The following is a 14493-nucleotide window of genomic DNA, read 5'->3' as shown; positions in this document are numbered from 1 at the left end:
TCAGGTAGAAGAGTCTATGAGGGAAATTACTGGTGATATAGTATGAGAGTATGGAAGTATGAAGTGATGGGTGTAACATAAGATGATAGGTGAGGTAGCATAAAATGATTGGAGCAGTCAAATGATAAGAAATGGAGGATTTTTGGGGATAATCTGAGATGTTAGGCACAAGAAAAGTTTTGATTTTGGTGATGAATGACATGAAGTACAGTACCTCAATGGATGAGTGAAATATACAAGATAATAGTAGGGTCAGTATTAAACAAAGTGTAGAGTGACTGAGGCCATAGGATTAATGTAAAGTGATATTTAATATAACATGATCAAAATGTTACAATTGTTTGGCTGTAATCAATTATAGCTCTTTACCTTTAGCTATACCTTAGCAGTCAAGGTAACAAAACATTAAACCAAACACTTGGTCAGGGGCGTAGCTAAAGACTCAAGGGCCTGGGTGCAAAAATTCAGCTTGGCCCCCCTACCCTTCCCCAATACCACCATCACCAGACCCCTGCACGCGACTATGCCCAGCCGCCTTGCCCAACAGCCCCCATAGTATGATGCCCCCTCACAGTATAATGCTCCCATAGCTGCCCCCACACAGTATAATGCCCCCATAACTGCCCCATACAATATAATACCCACCCATAACTGCCCCATACCGTATAATGCTCCCTATATCAGCCGACACAGTATAATGCCACACATAGCTGCCCCCATACAGTATAGTGCCCCAATATAAGCCCCATAAAGTATAATGCCCCCATATCAACTTCCCAAACAGTATAATGCCCCCCATATCAGCTCCCCATACAGTATAATGCCCCCTATATGAGCTCCCTATACAGTATAATGCCCCTCCATATCAGCTCCCCATACAGTATAATGCCCCCAATATCAGCCCCCATGCAGTATAATGCTCCCATACAGTATAATACCCCTCCATATCAGCGCCCCATACAGTATAATGCCCCTCCATATCAGCTCCCCATACAGTATAATGCCCCTCCATATCAGCTCCCCATACTGTATAATGCCCCCCATATGAGCTCCCCATACAGTGTAGTGCCCCTCCATATCTGCTCCCCATACAGTATAATGCCCCAATATCAGCCTCCCATGCAGTATAATGCCCCTCCATATCAGCTCCCCATACAGTATAATGCCCCCCATATCAGCCCCCCATACAGTAGTATGCCCCATACAGTAGAATGCCCCTCCATATCAGCTCCCCATACAGTATAATGCCCCCCCATATCAGCCCCATACAGTATAATCCCCCCCATATCAGCTCCCCATACAGTATAATGCCCCAATATCAGCTCCCCATGAAGTATAATGCCCCCATATGAGCTCCCCATACAATATAATGCCCACAATATCCACTCCCCATACAGTATAATGGCCACTATATCAGCTCCCCATACAGTATAATGCCGCCATATCAGCCCCCATACAGTATAATTCCCCCCATATCAGCCCCCCATGCAGTATAATGTGTGCTATGAGTGTCTCGGCGTAGACAGGCGCGATGATGTCGCTACATCTCGCCTGCCTGCGTCAAGTCGCCCAGGGCACAGTGAATGCTGGAGCAAGGAGCCGGCAGCTCCTTGCTTCAGCATTGAATGGAACCGGGACCTCGGTGAGTGACTCGCGACACCCCTAAGGTCTTCACACGACCCCCCATGGGGCCGCGACCCACAGTTTGTAATGTATTGTGATGTATTGTGCAGATTGCGGTGGAGAGAGGAGGGGGGGCTGTAATTTAACGGGCCCCCCCCCTCTCCACCGCAAACACAATACAACACCATACATTACAAGACAACACAATACATTACAATACAGACTCTGCAGCTCACCTGGAGTCCTCCGCACCTGCTCTTCCACGCTGGCTGGAACACCCCTCACGTGATGTCACGGTCACATGGTACACTAAGTGTACCATGTGACCGTAACCAGGAAGTGCCCGCTATCGGGCACAGAAAATTAATTTAATCAGCATGCTGTATGGCAACGGGGGCCCCTATAGGCTACGCCACTGCCCTTGGTGTTCCAACATAACAGTGGGTCTATTAGCAGGGAAAATAAAAAATACTAGGAAAATAGACAGACAGAAAATGGGGGCAAATGGCAATGCTAAAAATACTCAAATAAAATGACATAATAATAATAATTATAATAGTACTATGGATATTACAAAAAATTATATTGCAAAGATGATTAATTATCTGTAGCCTCTGCAGTATTAGTATATTACTATTACATTGATATCATAATATCATTGCCTGATTAGCATTTGCTATGATATTTGAGGCAATTGCCATCATTTAACCCCTTGGTGATACGTGTGGCATACGTGACAGCCACCAAGGTGGAGTATAGATAGACAGGCTCACAGGCTGAACCTTCTCCTTACTCAGCGTCTGCTCTATATTACTGCCGACACCTCGCAGCAACTCCCGGGATCAAAGATAACTCTGATCCCGGCCATTTAACCACTTAGGAGCATGGTCAATAGCAACTGCGGCATCTAAGCCATTAGGAAGAGGTGTGGCCCCCTCTGTCACCCCATTGTCAACCACCCCCCACCCAATGGGGGCGCCAATGGTTGTCATAATTTTTGATGCTGTACAAATAATTGTTATCGGTGGCACGATAACTGTTAAAGCCGCTCAGTGACATACACACAAGGTATTGCTGCCTAGCGCACAGCCAGGTTCTAGTTTTCAGTGTTGTGGACTTTGTTCCCCAAGACTTATGTACTCTGTTGGGATATACAAGGCACTCTCAGCAGTACCAGAATCTGTAATCTGTATACATAGATTAGACAAACCACCAAATAATAATAAATACAGTGACTAAATATTACCACTAAACCGAGACTGGATAACATCACCATACCGTGACTGAATAACACCACCATACCGTGACTGAATAACACCACCATACAGTGACTGTATAACACCACCTTACTGTGACTGGATAATATCACCATACTGTGACTGGATAACACCACCATATCGTGACTGGATAACAAAATAGAAGATTTTTGCAATTACCCTCTCAATTACCCCTAATTGCAGTTTATGACCACATATGAGGTATTGCGGGGCTCCAAAGAGTTCACGTTACAAATGTTGGGGTGCTTTTTTCTCTTTTAGCTATTGTGAAAATGAAACAAAATCTGAGCAAAAACTTAATTTTATTAGAAAAAAATGTAGATTTTCATTTTTACAGCCTAATTCCACAATATTCAGCAAAAAAACCGTGGGGTCAAAATGCTCACTATACTCCTCGATAAATTCCTTCAGCAGTGTAGTTTCCCAAATGGGGTCACTTTTGGGTGGTTTCCACTGATTTGGTCTCGCAGTGGCATTGCAAATGTGACATGGCACCCAAAAACCATTCCAGCAAAACTTGAGCGCCAAAAGCCAAATGCCAAATGGTGCTTCTTACCTTCTGAGCCCGGCCGTGTGTCCAAACAGCAGTTTATTAACACATATAGGGTATTGCCGCAATCGGGAGAAATGGCTTTTCAAATATTGGGGTGCTTTTTCTCCTTTATGCCTTGTAAATATTGAAGATTTCTACATTTTATTGGAAAACGTTTGATATTCTTTTTTTACATCCTAATTCCACTAAATAAAGCAAAAAAGCTGTTGGGTTAAAATGCTCACTATACCCCTTGATAAATTCCTTGAGGGGTGTAGTTTGCCAAATGGTGTCTTTTTGGGGGGGGGTTCCACTGTTTTGGCACCACAAAACCTCTTCAAACCTGACATGGTGCCTAAAATATATTCTAATAAAATGGAGGCCCCAAAATCCACTAAGTGCACACTAGGGCCACATGCGAGATATTTCTAAAAACAGCAGAATCTGGGCAATAAATATTAAGTTTTCCTTTCTCTGTTATTACCTTCTGTGTTCCAGAAAAAAATGAATTAAAACAGATTTTCTACAAAAAAATTTATTTGTACATTTTACCTCCACTTTGTTTTAATTCCTGTGAAACACCAAAAGGGTTAAGAAACTTAAGTGCTGTTCCGAATACTTTAAGGGGTGCAGTTTTATAAGGGGTTTCTAATATATAAGGCTCTCAAAGCCACTTCAGAACTGAACAAAAATTTGTATTTACTAAATTGTGAAATGATGTGCGTGTACAGAGCAATGGGGGTGAAATATTTGCACATTGAATGGGCCACAGCATGATTGATACGTCTTTCTAGAATAACCATGAAACGGTTCTTCCATGTTTTTCAAAGAAGCGTCCTCTGTTGGATTTAGAGAAGATTTTAGAAATTCCAGCGAGATAGGATTCCATAACATGCTGCTTGATGAAGATTAAAGACATTTTTTCATCATATTTTAGAAAAAAAGTTATTGTAAGTATCAAGGTGTCCTCACTTAGTTCTCATACTTTCAATATTTTTATATGATGATCATATCTCCTCATGTCTTAACTGGCATAATTTTATTTTACTTTTTCCCGTAGGTTGGAATATTCCTCACCTTGAAGCATTTTTTGAGTTCTGGTATAAAAATAAGAATACTTTTAAAATAAGGCCCAAATCCCATGGGGTGGTAACAATTTTTTTTTTAACTCCACCAGTCTTCTGTTGGATTCAGAAGAGATTTTGAAACTTCCATCAAGTATGTACTAAATTTACTAAATTGTGAAATAATGTTTTTGCACAGAGCTATGGGGGTGAAATATTTGCACATTGTATGGGCCACAGCATGATTGATACTTCTTTCTAGAAGAACCATGAAACGGTTCTTCCGTGTTTTCCAAAGACGCGTCTACTGTTGGATTCAGACAAGATTTTGGAAATTCCAATAGGATAGGATTCCATAACAAGCTGCAATAAAGAAGATTCATGTCATATATTCATCCTACTTTAAAAAACAACAAGTCAATGTATGTATAGATGTGTCTTTTTTATCTCTCTTATCAAGATCCTTCCAAAATGATCTTATCTTTTTAAGTGTTTACTGATATGATTCTTTCTTACTCTTTTCAATAGGCCATATATTTTCTCATCTTCGAGAATTTTTTTACTTTTGGAATAAAAGAATAGAATACTGTTAAAGTAAAGCCCGAATCCCAAAGTGAGGTAAGAATTTTTTTAAACTCCACCATTCTATTACATTTGCTAATGCTTTAACCCCTTCCCGACATTTGACGTATCCATACGCCAAAGTCGGGTAGGGGAAGTATGGAGCGGGCTCACTAAGTGAACCCGCTCCATACGATGCCGGTGTCGGCTGTTTGTTACAGCCGACACTTCAGAGTAACGAGCAGGATCGCGCCCGAGCGCGATCCCACTCGTTTAACTCGTTAAATGCTGCGATCTAACAGCTCATCACGCCCCCTGCAACGCAATCGCGTGGGGGGTCGATGGTTGCTATGGCTACCTGGGGGCCTAATGAAGTCCCCCAGGTCCGCCATCTTTGTGTACCTATTACATTAGTATTGCAGTGTATCGTGCAAGCAATCTAACCATCGCTGATTGAAGTCCCCTAGGGGGACTAATAAAAAAAAAAGTAAAAATGAGTTAAATAAAAAAAAAATGTGTGTATAAAAAATATTAAAAATTAAAAAAAAAAAAACTTTTCCCATTTTCCTCCTAAAGCATAGTAAAAAAATAAATAAATAAACATAATTGGTATCACAGCGTCCGTAAAAGTCTGAACTATTACAATATATCATTATTTAACCCGCACGGTGAACGCCGTAAAAATAAAATAAACTCGTAAACTTCAGAATCTCTATTTTTTTGGTCACCCAATTTCCCACAAAAAAATGAAATAAAAAGTGATCAAACCGTCGCATGTACACCAAAATGCTATTATTAAAAACTACAGCTTATCCCGCAAAAAATAAGCCCTCGTACCACTTAATCGACGGAAAAATAAAAAAGTTATGGCTCTCGGAATTTGGCGACACAAAATAAATTTTCTTTTTTACACTTACGTTTTTACTTGTAAAAGTAGTAAAATATAAAAAAAACTATATATATATTTGGTATCGCCGTAATCGTATTGACCCACAGAATAAAGTTAACATGTTGTTTTAATTGCACAGTGAAATCCGTAAAAACAGCACGCAAAAAAACATGGAGGAATCACTGTTTTTTTCATTTTTTTACCCCACATGTAATTTTTTTGTCCCGTTTCCTAGTACATTATACGGCAAAATAAATGGTGCTACAAAAAACTACAACTCGTCCTGCAAAAATCAAGCCCTCATAGTACTATATCGACGGAAAAATAAAGATGTTATGGCTTTTGGAAGGTGGGGAGGAAAAAAGAAAATCTGAAAAAGGGCTGCGGCGGGAAGGGGTTAAAAGGAGACAATATGCAATCATCACGTATGAGAAAGCTGAAAGGTTCGACACTGAGATTGCATTTTGTACTACTAAATAAAGTGTTATGTTTTAGATAGAGGAAAGAAATTTCATCATACAAAGAGACATGGTTCGCTTTAGGACTTTTCTTGATCCAGGCAATTCCTCATCTGCTATTCAAAAAGTTGTCAACTTGAGGTATGTTTATTATGATTCAAATTAAGGTAAGAAGTCCAGCATAACTTCAGATAGAATAGTTTCTTTAATGGGTAAGTTCATTTCCTTGCACATTTGTAAAGTATTTAGTATATTTCCTGTATGGTATGCTATCTAATGTTATAAAAAAAACAAATCCCAATGTTCCAACAGAGAAAATATTATGGTATTAGAAAACGTTGTTTTCATGGTTGATTGTTCCAATGCAACGTTCACACATTTCACAATGATAAATAGAGTAAAACATCTTAGCAAAAATTAGTATTTACTAAATTGTAAAATGATGTGCATGCACCGAGCAATGGGGGTGAAATATCAGCCACAGCATGATTGATACGTCTTTCTAAAAGAACCATGAAGCGGTTTGATCTTGTTTTTCAAAGAAGCATCTTCTGTTGGATTTAGAGAAGATTTTGGAACGTCCAGCAAGATAGGATTCCATAACATGCTGCTTGATGAAGATTCAAGACATTTTTTCATAATATTATAGAAAAAAAGTTATTGTAAGTATAGAAGTGTCCTGATTTAGTTCTCATACTTTTAATATTTTTATATGATGATCATATCTCCTTATGTCTCAATTGGCATAATCTTATGTTACTTTTTCCTGCAGGCTGGAATATTCCTCATCTTAAAGCACTTTTTGAGTTCTGGTATAAAAAGAAGAACACTCTTGAAATAAGGCCCAAATCCCATGGGGTGGTAACAATTGTTTTTAAACTCCACCAGTCCTCTGTTGGGTTCAGAAGAGATTTTGGAACTTCCTTTAAGTATGTACTAAATTGACTAAATTGTAAAATGATGTGCATGCACAGAGCTATGGGGGTGAAATATTTGCACATTGTTTGGGCCACAGCATGATTTAGACTTCTTTCTAGAAGAACCATGAAGCGGTTCTTTCGTGTTTTCCAAAGAAACGTTTTCTGTTGGATTCAGACAAGATTTTGTAAATTTCATCAAGATAGGATTCCATAACTAGTTGCTTAAAGAAGATTCATGTCATATATTCATCCTACTTAAAAAAAAAAAAAACAAGCCAATGTAAGTATAGATGTGTCTTTTTTTATGTCTCTTATCAAGATCCTTCCAAAATGATCTTATCTATTTAAGTGTTTACTGACATGATCCTTTGTTACTCTTTTCAATAGGCCATATCATTTCTCATCTTCGAGAATTGTTTTACTTTTGGAATAAAAGAAAGAATACTGTTAAAGTAAAGCCCAAATCCCAAAGGGAGGTAAGAATTGTTTTTTAAACTCCACCATTCTATTACATTTGCCTATGCTTCAAAAGCAGACAATATGCAATCATCACGTATGAGAAAGCTGAAAGGCTCGACACTGAGATTGCATTCTATACTACTAAATAAAATGTTATGTTTTAGTTAGAGGAAAGAAAAAATAAATGTCATCATACAAAGAGACATGGTTTGCTTTAGGACCTTTCTTGATCCAGGCAATTCCTCATCTGCTATTTAAAAAGTTGTCAACCTGAGGTATGTTTATTATGATTCAAATTAAGGTAAGAAGTCCAGTATAACTTCAGATAGAATAGTATCTTTAATGGGTAAGATCATTTCCTTGCACATTTGTAAAGTATTTAGTATATTTCCCGTATAACAAGCTATCTAATATTATAAAAAAAACAAATCCCAATGTTCCAACAGAGAAATTATTATGATATTAGAAACCGTTGTTTTCATGGTTGATTGTTCCTGTGCAACGTTTACACATTTCACAATGATAAATAGAGTAAAAAAATTGTAGCAAAAATTTGTATTTACTAAATTGTGAAATAATGTGCGTGCACCGAGCAATGGGGGTGAAATATTTGCGCATTATATTAGCCACAGCATGATTGATATGTCTTTCTAGAAGAACCATGGAATGGTTCTTCCGTGCTTTTCAAAGAAGCGTCTTCTGTTGGATTTAGAGAAGATTTTGGAACTTCCAGCAAGATACGATTCCATTACATGCTGCTTGATGAAGATTCAAGATATTTTTTCATCATATTTTAGAAAAAGAAGTTATTGTAAGTATAGAAGTGTCCTTATTCAGTTCTCATACTTTTAATATGTTTATATGATGATCATATCTCCTCATGTCTTAATTGGCATAATCCTATGTTACTTTTTCCCGTAGGCTGGAATATTCTTCATCTTGAAGCACTTTTTGAGTTCTGGCATGAAAAGAAGAATACTTTTGAAATAAGGCCCAAATCCCATGGGGTGGTAACAATGTTTTTTGTTTTTTTTTAACTCTACCAGTCTCTGTTGGATTCAGAAGACATTTTGGCATTTCCATCAAGTATGTACTAAATTGTGAAGTGATGTGCATGCACAGAGCTATGGAGGTGAAATATTTGCACATTGTATGGACCATAGCATGATTGATACTTCTTTCTAGAAGAACCATGAAATGGTTCTTCCATGTTTTCCAAAGAAACGACTTCTGTTTGATTCAGACAAGATTTTGGAAATTCCATCAAGATAGGATTCCATAACAAGCTGCTTAACCTCTTAACGCCGAAGGACGGATATATCCGTCCTCTGCAGCTGCTAGTTCGCGCAGGAGGACGGATATATCCGTCCTCTGCAGCTGCTAGTTCGCGCAGGAGGACGGATATATCCGTCCTCTGATCGCGTGGGCACTGCCAGTCTACACACGCGATCAGCAGCAGGAGTACGGCTGTTATACACAGCCTGGCTCCTGCCGCAATCGAAGCTCGCTCCGATTCCGGCAGTTTAACCCATTAAATGCCTCTGTCAATAGCGACAGCGACATCTGTCTTTGACAGAGGGAGGAAGCTCCCTCTGTCACCCCATCGGAGCCCCCACAAAGAAATCGCAGGTCGCCGTCGAGTTTCCATGGCAGCCGGGGGCCTAACAAAGACCCCCAGGTCTGTCTTCAGCAAATGCCTGTTAGGCCATGCCGGAGGCATGGCCTAATAGATTGCCTGTCAGTTTTACACGGACAGGCAATAATGCTTTGGTATACTAAGTATACTACTAAGCATTATATAAGCGATCAGAAGATCGCATGATAAAGTCTCATAGTAGGACAAAAAATAATAATTAAAAACAGTTAAATAAAGTTTTTGAAAAAAGTAAACAGTAAAAATAAAAATTTTTTTTTTTCCAAAAAAGTGTTTTTACTTAATAAAAGTGTAAAAATAATTTAAAAGTACACATATATGGTATCGCCGCGATCGTAATGATACAAAGAATAAAGTTAACATATTCAACCGCATGGTAAACGCCGTACAAATAAAATGCAAAAAACAATGGCGAAATCACTTATTTTTTTCTCCATTCCTCCCCCCCCCAAAAAATAATAAAATGTAATCAATAAGTCCCATGTACCCCAAAATAGCAGCGAAACTACACCTCGTCCCGCAAAAAAGAAGCCCTCATAAGGCAATATCAACGGAAAAATAATAAAGTTACAGCTCTTGGAATGTGGTGATGCAAAAATGTATTATTTTTGTTTCAAATTTTTTTTTATTGTGCAAACATAGTAAAATATAGAAAACATATACATATTGTGGTATCGCCGTAATTGTACCAACCCATAGAATAAAGGTAATATGTTAGTTACACTGACAGGGAATAATTCTTTGATATACTAAGTATACCAAAGCATTATATATGCGATCAGCAGATCGCAGTCGCATAGTGAAGTCCTCTGGTGGGACTAAAAAAAAATATGTAAAGCAGTTAAATAAAGTTTGTGAAAAAAAAATAAAAAAATTTACAGTCAAAATAAAATAAAACTACTTTTTTTGCCCAAAAAGTGGTTTTATTTATTAAAAGTGTTAAAACAAATAACACATACACATATTTCCCCGCGATCGTAACGACTTGAACAATAAAATGAATGGCGTCCAAAACAAAACGCAAAAAACAACGGCAAAATTCTCTCTTTTCTCCCATTCCCCCCATAAAAAATTTAATAAAAGTTAATCTATAAGTCCTATGTACCCCAAAATAGTACTAATGAAAACTACACCTTGGCCCGAAAAAATTTAGCCCACATACGGCTACATTGACGGAAAAATTAAAAGTTACGACTCATGGAATGCGACCATGAAAAAACAAAAAATAATCCTTGGTCATTAACGCGCGAAATGGCCTGGTCATTACGGGTTAAAGAAGATTCATGTCATATATTCATCCTACTTTAAAAACAACAACCAAGTCAATGTAAGTATAGATGTGTCTTTTTTTTTTATCTCTCTTATCAAGATCTTTCTAAAATGATCTTATCTTTTTAAGTGTTTACTGACATGATCCTTTGTTACTCTTTTCAATAGGCCATATAATTTCTCATCTTAGAGAATTGTTTTTACTTTTGGAATAAAAGAAAGAATACTGTTAAAGTAAAGCCCAAATCCTAAAGGGAGGTAAGAATTGTTTTTAAACTCCACCATTCTATAACATTTGCTAATGCTTTAAAAGGAGACAATATGCAATCATCACGTATGAGAAAGCTGAAAGGCTCGACACTGAGATTGCATTTTGTACTACTAAATAAAGTGTTATGTTTTAGTTAGAGGACCGAAATGTCATCATTCAAAGAGACATGGTTCGCTTTAGGACTTTTCTTGATCCAGGCAATTCCTCATCTGCTATTGAAAAAGTTGTCAACCTGAGGTATGTTTATTATTATTATTCAAATTAACCCCTTAACCCCTACCCGCACCAGGACGTAACTGTCCGTCGTTGCGGGAGGTTACTTCCCGCACGAGGACGTATAGTTACTGTCGGCGACAGTGTGCACCGGGAACCGGGAGGTCAGCTGTCGCCGACAGCTGACACTCCCCTCTTGCCGGCCAGCGGTCCTTTGCCGCTGATTTTGGCGAATTAACCCCTTAAATTCGGCGATCGGGTGCAATCGCCGAATTTTAGGGGTTTCTAGCATATCGGCAGAACCCCGTCCGAAATCGCGGGGTCTGCCGATAGTTAGTATGGCAAACGGAAGCCAAACAATGGCTTCCGGGTCTGCCATGGACGGAAGCCCATCAGGACCAACCTTCGGCTTGTCCTGATAGGCTTCCTGTCAGAGTGACAGAAAGTCACTGTGCCGTTCCCGATGCACACTGTCGGCGACAGTGTGCATCGGGAACTTGGAGATCAGCTGTCCCCGACAGCTGACACTCTCCAGTGTTGCCGATCAGCAGCTCGTCGCCGCTGATTTTGGCAATTAACCCGTTACATGCGGGGCTCGATTGCGATCTCCGCATGTAGTGGGTTTGTAGCGCATCAGCAGCCCCCATGCAATCGTGGGGGCTTCTGATGCTTGTGATGGCACCCGGGGGCCAGACAACGGCCCCCAAGTCTGCCATGTATGTCGGCCTATGAGGATCAGCCTCTGCTGATCCTCGTAGACCAACTGTCAGAGTGACTGTGACGTCACACTGACAGTTGGAATACGTTACACTACCTAGGTAGTGTAATGTATTCTAGCAGCGATCAGAGCTGCTTGTCAAAAAAAGACAGTGTAAAAACTAAAAAAAAAGTCAATAAACAAAAATATAAAGTGTAAAAACTAAAAAAAAGTTAATAAAAATGTTTTATAAAAGTGTAAAAATAAAAGGTTTTGCTTTCCTATAATAAGTCATTTAAAAACTACAATCCGTCCCGCAAAAAACAAGACCTCCCACAGCTTTTTTGACGAAAAAATAAAAAAGTTACGGCTCAGAATAGCGTGTCCCAGAAAATAAATGATTTTATAGAAACGTAATTTTATTGTGCAAACGCTGCAAAACGTAAAAAAAACTATACACATATGGTATCGGCGTAATCGTACCGACCGGCAGAATAAATTAAAACGTAATTTATTGCGCACGGTGAACGCTGTAATAAATAAAGAATTTAAAGCGCCAAAATTGCTGTTTTTTGGTCACCTTAGCTCTAAAAGAGATCCTGAGGGGCCAAAATGCTCACTATACCCCTAGAAAAATTCCTTGAGGGGTGTAGATTCCAAAATAGGGTGACTTTTGGGGGGTTTCCACTGTTTTGGTCCCTCCGGGGCGTTGCAAACCCGACATGGCACTGAAAACCAATCCAGCAAAATCTGCGCTCCAAAATCCAAAAGGCGCTCCCTCCCTCCTGAGCCCTGCTGTGGGTCCAAACATCAGTTTACGACCACATATGGGGTATTGCCGTAATCGGGAGAAATTGCTTTACAAATGTTGGGCGGCTTTTTCTCCTTTATTCCTTGTAAAAATGAAAAAATTCTATGTTTCCACAGAAAAATAGGTGATTTTCTTCTTCACTAAATTCTGCAAAAAAACTGTGGGGTCAAAATGCTAACTATACCCCTAGAAAAATGCCTTGAGGGGTCTAGTTTCCAAAATGGGGTCACTTTTTGGGGGTTTCGACTGTTTAGGTACCACAAGACCTCCTCAAACCAGACATGGGGCCTAAAATATATTCCTAAAAAAAGGAGGCCCCAAAATCCACTAGGTGCTCCTTTGCTTCTGAGGCCTGTGTTTCAGTCCATTAGGACACTAGGGCCACATGTTGGATATTTCTAAAATCTGCAGAATCTGGGCAATAAATATTGAGTCCCTGGTAAAACCTTCTGTGTTACAGATTTTTTTTTATTACAAATGGATTTTGGCAAAAAAAATGAAATTTGTAAATTTCACCTCTACTTTGCCTTAATTCCTGTGAAACGCCTAAAGGGTTAAAATACTTTCTGAATGTGGTTTTGAATACCTTGAGGGGTGCAGTTTTCAAAATGGGGTGATTTATGGGGACTTTCTAATATATAAGGCCCTCAAAGCCACTTCAGAACTGAACTGGTCCCTGAAAAAATAGCCTTTTGAAATTTTATTGAAAATATGAGAAATTGCTGCTAAAGTTCTAAGCCTTGTAACGTCCTAGAAAAATAAAAGTACGTGAAAAAAAATGATGCAAACATAAAGTAGACATATGGGGGATGTTAACTAGTAACTATTTTGTGTGGTATTACTATCTGTTTCACAAGCAAATACATTTAAATTTCGAAAAATGCAAATTTTTGCTAAAATTTGAAGTTTTTCACAAATAAATATTGAATTTATCGACCAAATTTTTTCACTAACATAAAGTACAATATGTCACGAGAAAACGATCTCAGAATCGCTTGGATAGGTAAAAGCGTTCCGGAGTTATTACCACATAAAGTGACACATGTCCGATTTGAAAAAATCGGCTGTGTCCTGAAGGCCAAAACAGGCTGGGTCCTAAAGGAGTTAATGACCAAGCTAGTTTGGACCTTAAATGAAATAAACTTGGAAAAAGATGCTCCTTGGAACGGGCGCTCAGGCGTGAATAATTGGCTTATTCCAAGTCACGCCTGAGTGCCCGTTCCAAGGAGCATCTTTTTCCAAGTTTGTTTCATATAATTTTTTGACATAATCTCCTGCTTTTCAATACACTTTGTCCATCTGTTAACAAGCTTTTGTATTCCCACATTAAAAAATGTTTTAGACTGAGCTACGAGCCACGAATGCACCGCTGTTTTCACCTCTTCATCAGACGTGATTCTTCATCCTCGTAGGGCTTCTTTCAGGTGACTAAACAGGTGATAGTCTATCCAATAGAATCAGTGCACATGCACGCTCAATGTTGTCATCAGTCATGGATGTGGAGGGGCGTCCGGCTCCTTCCTCATGGCTGACACTTGTGCGGATTTCCTTGAACTTGTCTATCCACTCATACACACTTCTTCGCGACAAAACATGTTCTCATACTGTGCACAAAGTCTTCGATAAATATCGGCACCAGACACCCTCAGTCCACAATAAACGAATCACTGCACGCTTCTCTACTTTCTTGCAAATCACAAGTGGGGCAGACATTGTTTCTCACACCGCAGTCAGAAATAAACAGACGTAACAAGTTCAAACTTGCACAGCAGTGACTAGGGAGACAGGGAGACAG

This window comes from Rhinoderma darwinii, chromosome 6 (assembly GCF_050947455.1).
Source record: "Rhinoderma darwinii isolate aRhiDar2 chromosome 6, aRhiDar2.hap1, whole genome shotgun sequence".
Classification (NCBI taxonomy): domain Eukaryota; kingdom Metazoa; phylum Chordata; class Amphibia; order Anura; family Rhinodermatidae; genus Rhinoderma; species Rhinoderma darwinii.
This window is presented reverse-complemented; position numbering follows the sequence as displayed.